Source organism: Chrysemys picta, chromosome 5 (genome assembly GCF_011386835.1).
Source record: "Chrysemys picta bellii isolate R12L10 chromosome 5, ASM1138683v2, whole genome shotgun sequence".
Lineage (NCBI taxonomy): Eukaryota > Metazoa > Chordata > Testudines > Emydidae > Chrysemys > Chrysemys picta.
Window position 1 is genome coordinate 125,466,461 of NC_088795.1, and position 19,220 is coordinate 125,485,680.

The 19,220-nt window shown below is 43.5% G+C and overlaps 1 long non-coding RNA gene across 1 annotated transcript in view; it reads right to left on the minus strand.

Moving 5' to 3' along the window:
• Positions 1 to 12,837, minus strand: part of LOC112059755 (uncharacterized) — a 32,855-nt gene extending 20,018 nt beyond the window's left edge. Inside the window, exon 1 of the long non-coding RNA XR_002889031.3 lies at positions 12,751 to 12,837. This is a non-coding gene — a long non-coding RNA (uncharacterized LOC112059755). The remainder of the gene's footprint in view (positions 1 to 12,750) is intronic.
• Positions 12,838 to 19,220: the final 6,383 nt, after the last annotated feature.

The window sequence follows — 19,220 nt, forward strand, 5'->3', positions numbered from 1 at the left end:
GCGAAACAATGTTAAGCGAATCCAATTTCCCCATAAGAATTAATGTAAATGAGGGGGTTAGGTTCCAGGGAAATTTTTTTTTAAACTCTCTCTATTTACATATATATATACATACACATACTCACACTCACACTCTCACACACACACACACACACACACACACACACACACACACACACACACACACTGTATAAGTTTTAAACAAACAATTTAATATTGTACACAGCTATGAGGATTGTGAAGCATGGTTGAGATGGTGAAGTCAGAGGGTGGAAGAGGGAGGGATATTTCCCAAACAATGCCTTGCTGCTAAATGATGAACTACTACAGCTGAGCCCTCAAGGGTTAACACATTGTTGTTAATGTAGCCTCACACTCTACAAGGCAGCACAAATGGAGGGAGGGGAGACAGCATGGCAGACAGAGAGACTGTGTGTGTGTGTGTGTGTGAGAGAGAGAGAGACGCATTGCCCCTTTAAGTACGCTGACCCCACGCTCAGTACATTGCCTTTTTAAGTAGATCAGGAAGTTGAGACAGCAGCTGCGGCCAGCAAGCTCCCTCCATCCTGAGCCCTGTCGTGTGTCCCCCGTCTCCCCTGCCCTATGGAGATGGGGTAAGCGGGGGGGGGGCAGGAGTAGGGGGGAGAGGGACACCCTGACATTAGCCCCCAAACCTCCACCCCCACACAGCAAGCAGGAGGCTCCCGAGAGCAGCTCCAAGGCAGAGGGCAGGAGCAGCACATGACAGTGGGGGGAGGGACAGCTGAACTGCTGGCAATTGATAGCCTGCTGGGTGGCTGCCGCACAGGGAACTTAGGGGAGCTGGGAGCTGATAGGGGAGCTGCTGGTCCACCCTGGTTCCAAGCCCCCACCAGCTAGTTCCAACGGGCTGCTCTTCCTGCAAGCAGTGGACAAAGCAGGTGGCTGCCAAACAATGTTAGAAGGGAGCATTGCACAACTTTAAACGAGCATGTTCCCTAATTGATCAGTAATGTGACAACAGAACTACGTTAACATGGGTGGCGGGTGGAATAGGCAGGGGAAGGCTGTGCTTCCCCAAACACCCTGATGTGGACCTGCCCACGCTTCACCCCCAGGCCCTCTCCTTCCTGTTTCCAGTTCCCTACGCGGTGGGACCGAGAGGCTGGGCAGGGCAAGCTGGGGCTGATGCGCTCTAGACACGTGCCAGGTTCATGGATTCCAAGACCAGAAGGGACCATTGTGATCATCTACTCTGACCTCCTGTATAACACGGGCCATAGAACTTCCCCAGTATAATTCCTAAAGCAGTGGCTCTCAACCTTTCCTGAATACTGTACTCCTTTCAGGAGTCTGATTTGTCTTGTTTACCCCAAGTTACACCTCACTTAAAAACTACTTGCATACAAAATCAGTCATAACAATACAAAAGTGTCACAACACATTATTACTGAAAAATTGTTTACTTTCTCATTTTTACCATATTTATAAAATAAATCAATTGGAATATAAATATTGTACTTACATTTCAGTGTATAATATATAGAGCAGTATAAACAAGTTATTGTCTAGAATCTACATCAAAAGCTCTAGATGAAATTTTAGTTTGTGTTGACTTTGCTAGTGCTTTTTACGTAGCCAGTTGTAAAACTAGGCAAATATCTAGATCAGCTGATGTATCTCCTGGAAGACCTCTGCATACCTCCATGGGTACACATTCCCCTGGTTGAGAACCACTGCCCTAGAACATAGCTTTTAGAAATACATCCAATCTTGATTTAAACATTGTCAGTGATGTAAAATCTACCGTGACCCTTGGTAAATTGTTCCAATGGTTAATTACTCTCATTGTCAAAAATTTACCTTACTTTATCTAGCTCCAACTTCCAGCCATTAAATTGTGTTATACCTTCCTCTGCTATCTTGAAGAGCCCATTATTAAATATTTGTACCCCATGTAAGTACTTATAGGCTGTAATTAATCACCCCTTAACCATTTATTTGTTAGAGCTAAATAGATGGAGCTCTCTGAGTCTGTCACTAAACGGCACGTTTTCTAATCCTTTTATAATTCTTGTCACTCTTCTCTAACCCTTTCCAATTTATCACCCTCTTTCTTGAATTGTGGGCACCGGGATTGAACACAGGATTCTGGCAGTGGTCGCAGCAGGGCCAAATACAGAGGTAAAATAACGTCTCTGCTCCTATTCGAGATTCCTCTGTTTATGCATCTCAGGATCACATTGGCTCTTTTGGCCACAGCGTCAAAATGGGAGCTCATATTTAGCTGACTATCCACCATGACCCTCAAATCTTTTTCAGAGTTACTGCTTCCCTCGATGGAGTCCCCCATCCTGTAAGTTTGTTCCTAGATGTATACATTTACATTTAAGCCTATTAAAACACATATTGTTTGCTTGCACCCAGTTTACTAAGTGATCCAGATCGCTCTCAATCAGCGACCCATCCTCTTTATTATTTATCACTCCCTCAATTTTTGTGTCATCTGCAAACTTTATCAGTGCTGGTTTTATATTTTTTCTAGGTCATTGATAAAAATGTTAAATAGCGTATGGCCAAGAACCAATCCTTGAGTGACCCCACTGGAAAAACACCCACTTGATGAAGAGTCCCCTTTTACAATTACATTTTAAAACTTATCAGTTAGATCGTTTTTAATGAATATAATGCATGCCGTGTTTATTTTATATCGTTCTAGTTTTTTAAACAAAATGTCTTGTGGTACCAAGTCAAATGCCTTACAGAAATCTAAATTATGTCAGTACTATTACCTTTATCAGCCAAACTTGTAATCTCATCAAAAAAAGGAAGATAATTGGATAGTATCTATTTTCCATAAACCCATATTGATTTTAGGGCTGTCAAGCGATGAAAAAAAAGTAATCACAATTAATCATGTGATTAATTGCACTGTTAAACAATAATAGAATACCATTTATTTTAATATTTGTGGATGTTTTCTACATTTTCAAATATATTGATTTCAATTACAATGCAGAATACAAAGTGTACAGTGCTCACTTTATATTATTTTTATTTCAAATATTTGCACTGTAAAAAACAAAAGAAATAGTATTTTTCAATTCACCTAATACAAGTACTGTAGTGCAATCTCTTTATCATGAAAGTTGAACTTACAAATGTAGGATTATGTACAAAAAATAACTGCATTCAAAAATAAAACAAAAATGTAAAATATTAGAGTCTACAAGTCCACTCTGTCCTACTTCAGCCAATCGCTCAGACAAAACAGGTTTGGTTACAATTTGCAAGAGATAATGCTGCCCGCTTCTAGTTTACAATGTCACCTGAAAGTGAGAACAGCCGTTCACATGGCACTATTGTAGCTGGCATCGCAAGATATTTACATGCCAGATGCACTAAAGATTCATATGTCCCTTCATACTTCAATCACCATTTCAGAGGACATGCATCCATGCTGATGATGGGTTCTGCTCAATAATGATCCAAAGCAGAGTGGATCGACGCATGTTCATTTTCATCATCTTAGTCAGATGCCACCAGCAGAAGGTGATTTTCTTTTTTGGTGGTTCGGGTTCTGTAGTTTCCACATCAGAATGTTGCTCTTTTAAGACTTCTGAAAGCATGCTCCACACCTCATCTCTGATTTTGGACAGCACTTCACATTCTTAAACCTTGGGTCGAGTGTTGTAGCTATTTTTAGAAATCTCACATTGGTACCTTGTTTGCATTTTGTCAAATCTGCTGTGAAAGTGTTCTTAAAATGAACATGCGCTGGGTCATCATCTGAGCTTGCTATAACATGAAATATATGGCAGAATATGGGTAAAACAGAGCAGGGGACATACAATTCTACCCCAAGGAGTTCAGTCACTAATTTAATTATTATTATTATTATTATTTTTTTTTTTAAACAAGCATCATCAGCATGGAAGCATGTCCTCTGGAATAGTGGCCAAAGCATGAAGGGGCATACAAATGTTTAGTATATCTGGCACATAAATACCTTGCAACGCCGGCTACAAAAGTGCCATGTGAACGCCTGTTCTCACTTTCTGGTGACATTATAAATAAGAAGCGGGCAGCATTATCTCCCATAAACGTAAACAAACTTGTTTGTCTTAGCAATTGGCTGAACAAGAAGTAGGACCAAGTGGACTTGTAGTAGCTAAAGTTTTACATTGTTTTATTTTTGAGTGCAGTTATGTAACAAAAAAAAATCTACATTTGTAAGTTACACTTGTTAGTCTCTAAGGTGCCACAAGTACTCCTGTTCTTTTCACGATAAAGAGATTGCTCTACAGTACTTGTATGAGGTGAATTGAAAAAATACTATTTCTTTTATAATTTTTTACAGTGCAAATATTTGTAAAAGAAATTATATAAAGTGAGCACTGTATACTTTGTATTCTGTGTTGTAATAGAAATCAATATATTTGAAAATGTAGAAAAAACATCCAAAAATATTTAATAAATTTAAACTGGTATTCTATTGTTTAACAGTGCAATTAATCACAATTGTTTTAATTGCAATTAATTTTTTTGAGTTATCGCATGAGTTAACTGCAATTAATCAACAGCCCTAACTGATTTCTATTAATTACATTACCCTCCTTTAATTCTTATTAATCAAGTGCTATATTAGCCAATCCATTATTTTGCCCAGGATTGATATCAGACTAACAGGACTATAATTACCCAGGCCATTCTATTACCCTGTTTAAAAATTGGCACATTAGCTTTCTTACAATCTTCTCACATTTCCCCAGTGCTCCAAGATTTACAGAAAATCAGTATTAACAGTTCAGTGAGATCTTTTAACACTCTTGGATGCAAGTTATGTGGACCTGCTGATTTCAAAGTATCTAATAACGTCCTCCAGAGATGACTATTGGAATGGGAATAGTGTTCTCATTACCATATGACGAGACTCTATTGTCTGTTTTTCCCCCAAACACAGAACAGAAATATTTATTGACCATTTCTGCCTTCTCCACAATTCCTAACTTCTGATTTATATTCATTACTATCAAATTCCCCTTTGTTCTATTTTATTTTTATAGCTGCCTTCACTTACCTTCTAAACCTGGTTGGCCTTTTTCCTCAACTGTGGCTTTCTGGACATCTAGTAAGGTGTTCTTAACTAATTCTCAATCATCAATTGAGCCAAATCACCTGGGATTAAATTCTTCCTCCCAGGTGATTTGGCTCAATTGTTTTCAGCTTTGTGAATTGCCCTACTAAACAATCGCGTGTGTGTGTGTGTGTGTGTGTGTGTATATATATATAATAAAAAAACTGGTCTGACCTTTATTCTGCTTGTAAATTATAAATGTGATCAGGTACCTAATTAATTACCATTAATTTTTATTCCTGTAATCAGTTCCTCTCTCTCTGTTAGGACAAAGTCTAGTAAAGAATTATTCCATGCTGGTTGCAACACTTTTTGATTTAAGAAATTGTCACCTATAATATTCAGACATTCCAAAGATGTTTTAGTACCGGCACCATGAAATCTCCATCATGTGTTAGTCAATTGAAGTCCCCCATGAACACACAGTCTTTTTTCTTAAGCATTATAATAGGTACATAAGGAAGAAGTCACCCTGTTCCCTATGGTGATTTGGTGGTCTACAGAAGACATCAACTAATAGCCCATCTTTCACTTTATCTGTTCAGGCATTGATCCAGGAGCATTCAAGATCATTTCTTCTGAGCAATCAGTGACTCAAACACAGGCAATGCTGTTTTTGACAAAGTGCCACTCCCCTGCCCTTGCCCACTCACTGCTTCCTAAATAGGTTATAACCATTGAATTGAACATTCTGATCATGTGACTCATCTCACCAGGTTTCAGCAATACCAACTAGATGGAATTGCTCATTTATGAGCATAAATTCTAATTCCGCTTGTTTGTTACCCGGGCTCCTAGCCTTGGTGTATAGGCAATTCAAGAATGTATTTTCTTCATGTCCTGTGGTTTCTTGGTTAAATTCATTCTCAATATCTCAGTTTGGTGCCCCCAAACTTATAACAACCCCAGACCCCCATTAATTTTAATCTGGCTCTGGCCCATTCCTTCGTGTGTCATCTATTGAGGGTCACAGTATAAATCATATTGCACACTGTGTATATGTTGCTGGCGTATGGCTCTTAAACTCTAGCATAACCCCCTTCTTCTCTTCGTGTGGTCTCTACTCCTCAAGGTGGCTCATCACAAACTTCATGCCTGTGATTCTGAAGCAGTTGCCAGGGGTCAATTAGATGATTACTGTATAAATATTGAAGGCAGCTAGTCATTTCTATCCGTGCCACTTCTCAGGAGCAAAATCACTATAGTGCAGGCATCCCTGAGGAGATCTGTCAGAGGTTATTTAAAAAAAAAGACTCCTTTACAAGATTTTATTCAAATTTTTAGGTCCTGCTGCACTACTGCCCTAACAACAGCATAAAACTGGACTAGTGCAGTGGACTCGAGGGTAGCAAACGATATACATTTGTAAGTGAATTTAATGTTGCTGAAATGGACAACACTGACAGGCCTGGAGGGAGAACTATTCTGTTTATTCCAAAAACAATTAGCTTAGTTTTAAAAATTAGGGTTGCTAAGTGACAGCAGCGTCCTTACCTAGTACATCATTTACTAATCCCAAGCACTTAAAAGCAAGGAAATGAATAGCTAAGGACATCATAAATCTTACACTGCCCACATAGTATACACAAGCACATTATTATGCTTATCAAGTTTAAAAAAAATGCATAATTCACTATTGAAGGGAGTCATGATCACATGCATTAATTTAGTGAATTACACACTCTCCCCACTAGACAAGCTTGGACCAAGCACATAATGTACACAGGAGTTCATGTCCCTTCTGGGCTGCCATTTGGTGATAGACCACCATGGCTTTATAAAGGTACATACCATGATCATGGGTAGGGATTGAACTCAGGGCCGGCTCTGGCTTTCTGGCCGCCCCAAGCAACAACAACAACAAAAAACGCGGCGGCCAGAACAGCAAAGCAAAAACAAAAAAAAACTTGCGGCGCAGCCGGAGCCAGGGTGCAGGGGGACTCCCTGCCCTGCAGATGTGCCCTGGCTAGCGGGGGGAGAAGGGGGCGGCCAGGGCTTCAGCAGGGCGCTGCCACGCGGTCCCTCCGGCCGTGCCCCCTGCCGGGAGGGCTCCGCACCACTCCGGTACGGCTAGGAGGGAAGGACGCGGGCTGCCCTGCAGGGCGCTCCCGTCCTCCACACCGCCGCCCTCTATAGGGCGGCCAGAGTGGAACAACAAACAACAACAACAAAAGCGGCCGTGCCACCCTAGGATTGGGCGGAATGCCGCCTCCTACAAGCTGCCGCCCCAAGTACCAGCTTGCTCGGCTGGTGCCTGGAGCTGGCCCTGATTGAACTCAAGACCCTTAGTACTGGGCAGTACAAGCCCTACAGACAATTCTAGAGAGCAATTCTAGAAGGCTGATGTGGCAACAGCTGACAGGTTGTTTTCTGTGTGTTTTGTAGCAGGAAATATTGACTTGTAATGCAGAGTCCCTGCAAAATCCCTGGAACTCATCATCTGTGAAACAATAGTTTGCAATTGTCTCCCTTGTGGCTACCCCTCTGCCTCTCTTAATTAGGGAGTGCAACTCTATAAACCCCTCAGGAAAACCAGATTTACCCACTTCCCTGGGTACTAGTAACAGCAAATATCCCATTGAAAAGAAAAAGAAAAGTCCCAAATTTTGGATGACTCCTATTTTCCCCCCACATACACCCCTTTACTATGTCCCATTATTGTTATTTATGGAAAACTTTGGCAACCATGGTTTAAAGATGCTAGCGAGGCATGCATTAGACCCTGCACAGCTGAATGCTTGTGAGTTAGAGTTAATGGATTTCAGGCCAGGATGGAGAAGGATCTCTATTAAAGTAGATTTCTGGAGATACTGAACTTCTGAAAAGCAGGCTGACTTCCAGAAGGTGACAGAAGAGCTAAGCATTTATTTTTATTGCAGTAGCAGCTAGGGACACCAAGTAAGGATTAGACCCCCATTGTGCAAGGCACCATACAAATGCACGCACAAAGACAGTCCCTGCATCCGAGAGCTCACTCACATTCTAGGTAGCTAGGTCCAACTCTTAGGGTTTGTCCCATCCTAATTTATACTGTTATTTCTAGAACATTGGGAAAGATGCTGAAACATGTTCTTACTGGATCCCATTTCCCTGTGCAGCTGGAGAAGTGGAACGTATATACAAGAACATGGTTTAAATTGTACTCTCTGTGGAAGATACTGAATCTCAGATATCTGCTGGGGTATCTTTTTTAGCCTTTGTGTCCTCCCATATTTACCACAAGCATGTATAGTACTATCCCATCTATCTACAGCATCATCCTGCAAACTTTTAGGGCTGGGTAGCACTTACTACCATGAGTAGTTTCATTGTAGCGAACAGGGGTGCCCACAGTAGTAAGTGCTTTGCCTGGAAGTTAAGTGTTGGTAGGAGCAGGCCTCAGAATGCAAGCCTAGGAAGGCAGAGAGCACCTAAGCTGCCAACCATAAGTACTATGCACATCAGCAGCAATGATCTAATCTGGACTGATCATAAACATTCTGTTCATTTTAACATTACCCAAGTTTTGGGCAGAGTTCACAAATTTTAGTCATAAGAAAGGCTGATCCATGGTGAACAGAGAGATTAGCGGCACCATGATTGTCAGATAAATCTTTATGGTATCCTTATGGACTTGCACGTATTGTTTTAGTGGGACTCAGGAATGTTGGCCAAAGGAAACAGCCCTTGCAGTGTGCCATGCATTTACATGTCTAATTCTGAGAATAAGTCAGAGAGCAAAGCACGTCCTTCCAATCCCGGTGAAAGATTTTTAACACAACGGGGAAGTCAGCGTTTGCAAAGCACTCCACACACCACAGTACATGCAGTGTGTATATGTTCCTATCAAACCTTTACTGGGCTTCTTGTGGCATGAAAAACAACTCTTTATATGCAAGACGTCATGTTCTCGCGCTCTTCCTAGGAATGTTAGACATTTCAGACTTCCGACAGACCACAGCTGCTCATGTAATGGAGAGAGAGAAAGAACTGTATGGTTTTGTAACCCATTATGTAATATGATATAAACAGGTTGTAATCACAGTAATCCTGGGAATTTGTATTGATTTATTCACACAACTGATTCTGCTGCATTTACACAAAGACAGCTGCTCTCCATGATTCCCCATAACTGCCAAAGATTTGGTGCACACCGAAATTTGAACTCTATTAATAAAACAGGGACTCCAAACCCAACCTGGGAATGACATTACTTGTTAGTCTTTAATTTATACATGACCAACCATCAGGGAGCACAAGAAAGGAACTGAATTAGAGAAGTTGCTTGACCTTGTGGGAAAGCTTTACATTGTTAAGGATCTACCAGAGACAGGTCTGCCTTTCCTTTTTAATAATTTATTTACGCTTGATCTGATGGGGAGTGGGACTCACACACAGTCTATGAATAACCTTTTATAACACTAAGGGCTTTCATTAGTTAGCTAACCACATTTGCCCCACGCAAATCTAGTATTCTGTTTTATTTTGCAAGTGATTGTCATTGGAAATGCTGAATCAGAAAATAGATGCTACACAATACGGTATTTCTGCTTCAGAAATTGATCCCATATCATATCCCTGTTTGTATTCTTTTCCTTCTGTCCCTCATTCTTGGCAAAAGTTTGCTTTCTGAGCCACACTGCAGAAGCTAAACTCTTACTCTGGATTTACATCACCCACACAATAATTGTACAATGTGCAGTAGAAACACTGGTCCGACCAGACACGGCAGTTCCTGTGGTCTATTTAATCCAGTTTCTTGTCTTGGGCAGCAGCCAGTATCCAATGCCTCAGAGGAAGGTGCAAGAAATCCTTTAATTTTGTCTATAGGGGAAGTTTCTTCCTAACCCCAGTCACTTAGAGGTTTTATACCCCCACTAGCTTTTTTCTTCAATATACTATCAATCTTCAGTGAAGATAAGAGGGAGAAATTTTGTCCTTTGGGTCTGTGTGCCATATTTGGGCTTTGGGACACTGTGAAGAACCCCTATATTTCAGGATCCCCATTTTGAGAAACAAGCTAGCACATGAGAGTTTAAATATTAATAAGTTGATCCGTGTCACAGGCCAAGGGAACTTTACTTCCTTGCAGGAAAAAGTAAAAAGCATCAAATAAAGTCAACTAAAGGTAACATTCTATTATAGTCATTAGTAGAATCTACTGTATGCACTGAATTTCCAATGGTCCTGAAGTTTCCCCTATGAAAAGCAGTACATATATGATTCATTCATATATTGGCCCAGGTTTCTGAGGTCTTCATATAATTCTCTAGGGTAAGATGACTGGGTGTTGCAATTTATCCAAGATGGCCCCAGGGTTAGGGAAGTAGTATCATGGGCAAAGATAAGCTTGTCACAATCAGAGGCAGTGCTGCCAACTCATGATTTTTCACCAGCGACGTGACTTTAGCTAGGGCTCGAGCCACTCTCGCTATGACGTGAGAAGCTCCAGTCCTCAAGCGAATCTGAGCCTTCTCACTGGCTGCCCACTCCACTTGCCCACCTCCTGGGGCGGAATAACCAATCACAGCTGCTTCAGGCTCTCCCCCCTTCTCCTTAGAACCTCCAACCTATTCTCCTAGCTGCCTCATTCTCCTCCTCTGCTAAGAGCTCAACAGCTCAGGGTGATTCCTCCCCTCCCCTCCCGTGAGCAATGTGGATAGGACGGTACTCCTCCCCCTCCCTTACAGCAGCATCCGGCCTGGGCAGGGAGCCAGGGGTATGTGACGAGCCCATGGAGTTGCCCCCCTTTCAGCCTGGAAAAGGATAGGGGACCCAACTGCAGCCCAAGCCTGGAAGAGAGGGTAAAATACCCCAGGATGAGCAGAGGTGGGGCTGAGGGGGGAAGAACTGAACTGATGGGGGTAGGCACTGGGTGGGGACATAATTGCTGGGCAGGATCTGGTCAGGTGTGGCAGTGAGAGCTGCTTCAGCAGGGGCCACAGTCACCTTACGCAATACATTCAGGAGAGCGAGCAACACCGATTGTCACCCCCACACCCAGGAGGATGGGGCAGTTCACAAATCAAGAGAGACTGAAATTATAATAGTCTTTTTTTTTTTAATTAAAAAATGGTATGTGTGTTATAGGTCCAATCGTAATTTTTGGGGGTCTGACTCATGATTCTCAGTCTCTTGCGGTTGGCAGTAGGGCTCAGGGTGCGGTTCATTTCCTGCTGGAGAGAGAATCCTGGGCTGCTTCTGTAGCTCCACTTCAGGAGGAGAAGTCAGGAAGTGCTGCACATCCCCAGGGAAGCTGCTTTTGCTGCATAACGGGTTCTCCTCCATGCTAACCTTGAGCAGCTCCTTCTTTTGAAGGAGTCGCTCACAAGTGTGCCCCTGGCATAAGTCTTGCCAAGCCAACTACACGGGTGAAAGGGTTTGTCCCATTGGACTCGTGTAAGGGTCCACCCTCATGGAGTCAATTGAAGCTGAGCCTTGCTTTGTTTTCTCTTCAGTTCTCTGAATCAGTGGCCATCTCATGCAGGCGGTCACAAAGGGCAGAGCCTCCAGGGTTGCTCCCCACACAAGCCTGAGACCTTTCTGAACCAGGGCTTAAATTCATCCAGCGCTGTCAGGAGCAGAGCCCTGGTAAATATGTTCAAACCTGAGGGGTAGAAGCCCCGAGCCCCAACGCCTCCTACGGGGGGGCCACAAAATACTATGAGAATTTAAGCCCTGGTCTGAACTGAATGCCATTCACCCTGTCAGTACTGCCAAGCCCCTGCTTTCAAAAACCAGGAGTCAGCCCCAAAAAATTGTGCGAGTTTAAAATAACTAACCATTAGGTTCTTTATGTGTCTTCTGGTTTTCTAAGCCTTCAGGGTCCATGCTTCCAAGCTTTTCTCCTCCACACTATAGGCTAAACATTTACCTTTTTAGAATGAAAGCTGAGATTCTCCTGAAGTCAGATGACTCCAAGAGCTAGGGCTTCAAAGAAAAAAACCCATCAAATAGGATGGCATTTATGATAAAATCATGAAACTTGGCACCACTGCAGCGTTGAATGAAACCCTGTTAGTTTATTTCCAGGCAGTAGGCCACCTCCCCATGCCACATTCCAAATTTCATTTCATTCAACAAAATTGCTATTTTCCCATTAAACAAAAGCATGACTTGAATGTGTTTTTCGTGCCAAAGCCATATTCTCTTGAAACACGGAACCAATAATCATCCACTTATACTGCAATTTAGCAAAATTCTGTTGTGAAAATGGACATTTTTGTTACAAAAATAAGAATTTGAGGTTAATTGAATTACAAAGACACTTAGAGGCGCCTACTAAGACCAGTGTCCCATTATGCTCGCCACTCTTCAAAACACATAGCGAGATACAGTCCTTACCCCAAAGCGCTTACAACCTGAACAGAGATAGATAGCTAGAAAGATAGAAATGGGGATGAAGTAGCTTGCCCACTTCACACAGCAAGTCAGCGACAGAGCCAGGTACAGAACCCACATTTTGACTCCCAATCCAGGGCCACTAGAACCTCCTGCCTCCCAGTTCTGCAAATTTTTGCACATCCTTATGACTATTTCACAAAAACTCAACCTGAGCCTCTAAAGAATACGGATGATCAGATTAAGTTGCGTGTAAACCAGTTGTAATTTGTGTCCCGGAAGTTTACTCAATGGCAAATCTGTAGGCGAAATACCTGTTTGCATCTGTCTTCTTTTTCTTCATGAACAAAGTATTTTGCAGCGCAGAATGCCCGAGAACCAGTGATATCTAAACATGTTCATCTTCTGCAGAAAATGTGATTGCTTAAAAGACAGGCATGTACGAGCATAAACGTAACAGAAATTTTGGTTGTTAATTATCTACCCATATGCAATACAGGGGGTGTGTACTAGCCTCCCTGAAGTTTTGGGGACGAAATAATACTCAGGATTAAAATGTTACGGGCATGTTACTTCTTGCCAGATTCGTAAACTTGGAAATCAAATTCCCCACCCAGATATTTTGAAGTATGAAAATAAGCAGAACTGCTCTGGGTAAAATAAATGCCCAGTAATATTAGAATTAAGCCAGCTGGCAATTCTGAAATGTTTGGATTCATTTTTGCTTAACTTTGCACTTCCAGGTTGCAGCTAGGACCTATACTGAAGGATCAGGGAAATTGCAACTACACTATTAGCAGCAATTCCTACCTTGTGCCTTGATGTCAGGTAAATAAGATTCTCAAATAACTTATTTGTTATTCACATAGTGCTGTATGCATATTTTTCAAACACATAAGAAGCTACTCCCTGAGGAGCTAGAGCAACAGTATGGGAGTGGGACAAAAAACATGGAAGATGGATAAGGAAAGAAACATTAAACCAGCAGAAAGATGTGCACAAGAGAGCATTTTCCCCCCTCACTAGATGTGGAAGTGGCCTTTATCTGAGCAGAGAGTGGCAGTGGAAACATAAATTAGGTTTTGAGGAGGAATTTAAAAGAGGAGAGTCTTGTAGTCATGGTGTAGTCCATAGTCAGTTGCTACCCTGTTCATTCAGTAGATATTCTAGGGAGCATCATAGTTAACAGCATTTCCCATCTTGTGAATGGCTCTGGTTTCATTGGTGTCTAGAGCAGAGGTGGGCAAACTACAGCCCACGGGATTGTCTTGCCCGGCCTGTGAGCTCCCGGCTCCTCCTCCGCTGTTCCCCCTCACCCGCAGCCATGCCGCCGCGTGGGCAGCGCTCTGGGTGGTGGGGTTGCGTGCTCCTGCTGAGCAGTGTGGCAGCATGTCTGGCTCCGGCCAGGCGGTGCAGCTGCCAGACATGCTGCTCTGAGTGGCATTGTAAGGGGGCCGGGGCCAGGGGGTTGGATAAGGGGCGGGAGGTTCTGCGGGGCAGTCAGGGGACAGGGAGCGGGGGCAGTTGGATGGGGCGGAGGTTCGGGGGGGCAGTCGGGACGGGGGTTAGATAAGCATCGGAGTCCCGGGGGGGGGCCTGTCAGGGAGCAGGGGTGTGGATAGGGGTCAGAGCAGTTAGGGGACTGGGGGGTGGATAGGGGGTGGGGTCCCAGGAGGGGGCGACTAGGGGACAAGGAGCAGGGGGGTTGGATGGGTCAGGAGTTCTGAGGGGTGCAGTCAGGGGGCAGGAAGTGGGAGGGGTCAGATGGGGGCTGGAGCCAGGTTGTTTGGGGAGGCACAGCTTCCTTACTTGGCCCTCCATACAGTTTTGCAACCACAGTGTGGCCCTCGGGCCAAAAAGTTTGCTCACCCCTGGTCTAGAGTCTACTGCCAGTGGGGACAGAGATTTGAGGAAACAAACGAGATGAATGCACAAATTAATTATACAGTTTAATCATGTGGGGTATGGTATCCTCTCCATATGCATGTCTCACCTTCACTTCGGTGCATCACCTCTGGCACCAAAGATGAGACAAATCCCTGGAAACACGCTGAACTTCAACCTTTAAGCGTCCCTACAGTATCTTCTCCAGAGCAACACCACCACATTGAATGGGTGGGCAAGCACACTAACCATTGGGTCAGTGTTTCCTTGCGGACACTCCCAAACAATGTGAAATTATAAGGACTCCCACAACTACAGCAGATGGTTTGATCTTTCACAGTGTCCCCATAATATCACACACACACACACACACACACACACACACACACACACACACACACACACACACACACCCACCCACCCAACCCGGCTCCCACTGAAAGCAACAGAAAGACTCCTTAACTTCAGTGAGAGTTGGATCAGGCCTGGAGATGGTAAAACAGAATGATGCATACTTTGAACCACATACAGTAACTTCTCCCTTAAAGTCATCAGAGTAGATGATCACAATGGTCCCTTCAGGTCTTGGAATCCATGAACCTGGCACGTGTCTAGAGCGCATCAGCCCCAGCTTGCCCTGCCCAGCCTCTCGGCCCCACCGCGTAGGGAACTGGAAGCAGGCAGGAGAGGGCCTGGGAGTGGAGCGTGGGCAGGTCCACGTCAGGCTGTTTGGGGAAGCACAGCCTTCCCCTGCCTATGCCACCCGCCACCCATGGTCAGGCAAATGCTAATTGCTTTTGAAAACTCACTTTAAAAATGCTGGATTCTATTCCTGGTTCTGCTTCTGAACAGCTGTGTGACTTAGTTTTCTCATTTAGTAAGGGGGGCTTGGTGGGGGTGATCTGCACTCTGGTTTTTCACAGCTGAAGAATATGGGCAAAGATGTCTTGAAGTCACAGAAATATGCAGGGATAGAGAACTGGTCCCTGAATTCCAAACAGGCTTAAACATTGTTGTAATGGCTGTTCATGGAAAAGACCAGGGCCAAATTCAATTAATAAATTGTTTGCTGTGAATAGGTCAACAAGCTGCTTAATAATGGCAAGTATTATTCTACTAGGTCAGTGGGATACACACACAAGTTATCAAAGATCACATATGTAATCTCAGTAACCTCTTGGATAACGTGGAGATTGCTTAGAATGGTATATATAACAGTATACCACATGCCACCACTGAAATAATTGGCTTCAGATGGTTGTGCAATAAACCTTGGCTTTCTAAAGAGACCTGTGATATATTAGTAAAAAAGGCAGACACACGCAAGCAGGGAAATGTCCAAAAACGTAAATGGTTGAAAGGCATTTTCTGGACCATGGCAAAACTTGACCATGAGATCTACGTCAGTTTCCTGGCCGATGAAGCAGAGGATGGCCTAAAGCACAACAATCTGCATCCTGCCTACAGAACTATCACGTACCTGGTTGGCAGCCATAATCAGCCTTCTAATGTTCCCCTTATGAAATCCGATGGCTCTCCCTGCTTATCAACAAATGAGGTCTTGGACAGATGGAAGACACATTATGAAAGCATGTTGAACCACACACCTGCTTATGACTGTCCAGTGCTATGTGACCCGTCAATCCATACAGCTACAGACCCAGGGACAAACACCGAGCCTCCGTCACTCAAAGCAGGATGAAAAGCAATCCCAAAGTTGCTGAATGCACATGCTGCTGGATCGATGGTATTGCACCTGAACTGCTCAAAGGTGCCTTGGAGCCAGTGAGCATTGGTCTGCACCAACTGCTTTAAAAGTGTGGGTATCTGGCAGAGTACCAGCAGAATGGAAAGATGGCATCATAGTGTCCCTGTACAAGGCAAAGGGCATGAAGTGTAGTAACCACAGGCTGATCTCATTGCTGTCGTTCCCTGGAAAGCTCTTCATTCATGTTCTGCTTGGTAGGATGCAGCTGCTCCTTAGTAGGCATTGTTGTCCACTGCAATCAGGTTTCACTGCTGGGCGGTGGACAATGAATGCTGTCCTGACCCTGCGACTTCTGGCTGAGCTGCATTGAGAATTTAATTGCCTGCTTCACATGACATATGTCAACATAAAAGCAGCTTTTGATTAGGTTGACAGGTCAGCACTTCAGTCCTCAGTGAAAGGAGTTGGCATCCCAGATCAAGGTTTCCAACATGCTGCCCGCACTATGAGGTTGAACGTCTCATGGCAGAAGACCAAGGTCATAAACCTCAGAGCTGGGCCACCAGAACTGCCCAGTGCAGGTGGTATCAAGAACTGTGGAGAGTGTTGACAAGTTCATTTATGTAGGCTGCAAGCAGAGTTCAAACGGTTGCAACAAATTGGACGCCATCTGATTAGGACTTGGACTTCATGCAGGAGGTGGCATGTCTTGGGTATGGATACAAAAATGTCTTTGTGCTGAGACAAAGTTCAGGCTCTATTAAACCTGTGTACTGCCTGTACTGTTATACAGCTCAGAAACCTGTAAGCTTCTCACAGGCAGACTTGCAGAGGCTAGAGGCATTCCATATGTGCTGTCAGCATCAAATCCTGAGCAGAAAATGGCTCAACTTAGTGCGAAATGCCACAGTCTCACCGAGATCTGGCCTTCCTCCAATCACTCACTACCTTCAAAAGTGGTGTTGCGTGCTTTTTGGCCATGTCACGAGGAAGGACATGGTACTCCTGGATCATTTCAGTGGGGCTGCATGCCTGTGACTAAGAGCACCTTGATCTAATCTGTAGTGTATAATTCCCCCACTCACACGTCCCAACAGCAAAAAAACAAAAACAAAACCCCTTTCTCCTTGGCAAAGTGGGTGTAAAATATTATGTCCTGTGCAAGTGATTAGAGAATTCTGAGCGCTGGTAGCATTTGACACACGTCCTGCATTGGTATAAATGATGGCAGATGAGCAAGGGGAGAATCGGGCCCTGACAGGCTATGAATTAGGGAAATCTCTAAAAGAAGAGCAACATTCATAAGGACTCTGGGACAGCAGCTTAGAGCTGTCATGTGCCAGTGCTTTTCTCTATATCTCAGTCTTGCTGCGTTTTGTGGCTCAGGCATGGATTAATATTCTACTCCTTTCCCCCCCCTCATTACAATTTTTGTCACAAGACTGAGATATTGAAATGTTAATGCAGAATATATAGTGAGATGATAGCATGCTGTATGCTTCTGACCTTTTCAATATTTCCTTTCTAGATGCATGCCTATATCCCATACCAATGTGTGTCTGTGCATTTATTCAGAGAGAATTGTATCACCTCACTATCTGTTCAGTGTGATGGCTTCTACTGTGCTAGAATGCAGTGAAGACAGATGAATAGGGGACACCAACTTACAAGACCAGTAGACAATATTGTTTATGGCAGACTAAAATGCATGGTCAACTATTTGCAGGATCTCATATATTTTAATATCCCAGAACACATGATCCTCCTGTCGTGCAGGAAGGATTGGTGAGAAAATGTAGTTTGGCATTTGGCATTAGAGTAGGCCTCAGGGAATAATATCTGTAAATTAGCATAACGGAGATAAGGTACCAGAATGGTTTCCATTCTAATCTGTTTCCACTTGCTCATAACTTGCTGACATTTTTATCTTTTGGGCTGAAATTTTCCATGCTTGTTTTCTGCTTGAAGTAGAATAATAATAACAATGATGATGATGATGATGATAAAGGAACGAGAACAGTTCAGCTGTTTGAGTATGAGGTGTGTGCACTGGGAAGAAACACCTCTCCTGGGGCTTCAAAGTTGAAAGCTGGCATGGCAGTAGCCCTCCCCAAGACATGTCTTTGGGTGTTAGCAGAGTTCTATACATGTTTACATTAGACAGTAAATATAAAGAAAAGCAGAGACTGGTATATAAGAATATGTAGCATTGTTAAGTCTTTAGGCTCAATAAAGTTGTTATGAACTGAGCTGTGAATGGCTTCAGACAGCAGCTCTCAACAGAAGAATTTGGCTTTGACTTATGAGCCCCTGGAAGAAGTTAGAGCACCTGTGCAAGAGGGTTTGTGTTTTTGTGCTAAGCCTGCAAAGTCCACAGCGAAGGAAGGATTGGCTGCATGTCCGTGGGTAACTTGGATGCATAGCGAAATGCATAGTGAAATAGGTTGCTGTAAATTATTAGAAACATCTGGGGTGGGAAAAGGTTCCCGTGGACCTGTGGGGAGTGAAGAGGTTGAAAGACCATTCCTGAGGGTTGTATAAGATCCGTTGTATTCATTTAAATGGAATAAAGGGCCCAAAGAGTCAAAACTGTAACTGTCCAACATTAAACAGGTTTAAACAAGGTTTGGGGTTTGTTGTGCAGAGACCTCAGCCTACTTAGTCCCATGCAAACACACTGTAAATCCTTTAAAGCCTTTTATTAAAGATGCAGAAAAGAAAAACAGTTAAAGCATTTACAATGTAAAGTATTAAGTAAGGCTTTCCGTTTAACAACTCCCGTTGTTCCCTTTCCCTGGAGCTGAAGAGAGTTGTTAGAAAGAACTCCCCCTTGTCTGATAGTCTCTTTAATGGGCTTTTTTGGGACAAGAGAAGAATTTGAGAGGGGCTGGAGCTGGAGCTGTTGTCATTGCTGTTGTTAAAGTCCAGTTGCATTTCCTGGAAGGCAACCCACAAAAGGAGAAAGAAAATGCAGTTTCTGTCTCTGGTATGGATTGTATGCAGTGTTGTTGTAGCCGCATCCGTCCCAGGAAATTAGGGAGACAAGGTGGGTGAGGTGATAACTTTTATTGGACCAACTTCTGTTGGTGAAAGAGACAGGCCTTCGAGCTTAGACAGAGCTCTTCTTCAGAAATTGGTCCAGTCAAAGATATGACCTCACCCCCCTCTCTGGTATTGACTCTCCCTTGCAAC